General features: G+C 54.4%; 1 protein-coding gene across 2 annotated transcripts in view; it reads left to right on the top strand.

The window, feature by feature from the left end:
• The first annotated feature begins 268 nt into the window (after positions 1-268).
• Positions 269-1433, top strand: part of LOC134935857 (thialysine N-epsilon-acetyltransferase-like) — an 88491-nt gene continuing 87326 nt past the window's right edge. Inside the window, exon 1 of one of the 2 annotated variants that reach the window (XM_063930680.1) lies at positions 269-414. The gene's annotated coding sequence lies outside the window, so the exon portion shown is untranslated. The remainder of the gene's footprint in view (positions 415-1433) is intronic. The other variant, XM_063930681.1, reaches the window with a different exon arrangement.

Here is a 1433-nt window from a genome sequence, read left to right as displayed (position 1 = left end):
ATACATCGGTCGCACATTTAAGAAGCTAAGATTCACTCCCAGTAGGCGGCGGCTTAGCGTGTGTAACTCTGCTACATTCGCCTTGCGAGCGATCAACTCGGAATGAGGGCCATGGTTTTGCCCAACTGCTAACAAATTTGCTGCTGCGATCAGGTCTGAATCCCACTGAGGGAACTGTTGTTATGTAGAATGTCGGGCTTGTGTCTGGTTACTGGCACAGTGCTGCCCTCACCAGGCCATGCTGGGTAATACACCCGATCACTGAGCCTCCATTCCTGTAACACGGGGTCAGAGGTCGGTGTGTGCCTCCCTGGGCTGTTTCCTTGCACGGTGGCGAGTGTGACAGCATCGCTCAGGTAACTGCTGGGGACTGTCATGGAGTGACTACACATTCTCTGTACAGTATACATAAATGTGAGTATATAATAATAACAATACAGGGACGTTGACATTATCTCCCAGCGTCACCCAGCGTAATCGCCTTCTCCTCCCGTTATCACTGTTGCAGTAATCGGGGCATTGCGCCATTTGGCTGCAGGGAAACGGTGGGCTGTGTTGGTGAGATCCCTTATTTATTATATATATGTATTATCAGTTTCTTATATAGCGCAGCAAGTTCCGTGTATACAACGTGTGTGCTATATTGCATCTGTAGCAGAAAAGGCGAGTGCCTGCGGCGTGTCATGAGAGGGCGTGCGCAGGATCCCTCTGGGCTGGCAGCGATGTAGACTCCTGGCATTTGGGTCACTAGGGAACCCCAGCGCTGTCCCGGAGTCTAGTGCGCATGCGCGGGTCTCCGGGAAAATTACGCAGTGGCCATTTTCCCAGAGATTTTCTTAGTGTGCACGTGGGCGAAAACGCCAGGAAAATGGGTGCAGCGCCATTTTCCCTGTAATTCCTGACGCAGGACTCTGGAAGGTAAGTAATGAAAAAATGGGTGCAGAGGGGGCCCCCCTGGATGCCGGGGGCCCGGGTGCACCGCACACACACAGCACCCATTACAAATACACCAGTGGTGGGTACCTCCCCTCCTCCAGCAGGGTCAGGTAAGATGCAGAAAGTAGAACAAGGCTGAAGCAGCAGAGTATTGTCACACACCCTCCCCCACCTCCAGGACGAGCAGCTGCAGCAGCAGACCCCTCACCCCACTCACCAGACACTGGTCACTGTCACACACCCTCCCCCACCGAGCAGCAGCAGCAGACCCCTCACCCCACTCACCAGACACTGGTCACTGTCACACACCCTCCCCCACCTCCAGGAGGAGCAGCAGCAGACCCCTCACCCCACTCACCAGACACTGCCCAGAGTCACACAAGGTAAGGGCTGGAGGAGGCTGGGGGCTCCTACACACACACACACACACACACACACACACACACACACACACACACACACACACACACACACACACACACACACACACGTAAACT

This window comes from Pseudophryne corroboree, chromosome 6 (assembly GCF_028390025.1).
Source record: "Pseudophryne corroboree isolate aPseCor3 chromosome 6, aPseCor3.hap2, whole genome shotgun sequence".
NCBI classification, from domain to species: Eukaryota; Metazoa; Chordata; class Amphibia; order Anura; family Myobatrachidae; genus Pseudophryne; species Pseudophryne corroboree.
This window is presented reverse-complemented; position numbering and strand designations above follow the sequence as displayed.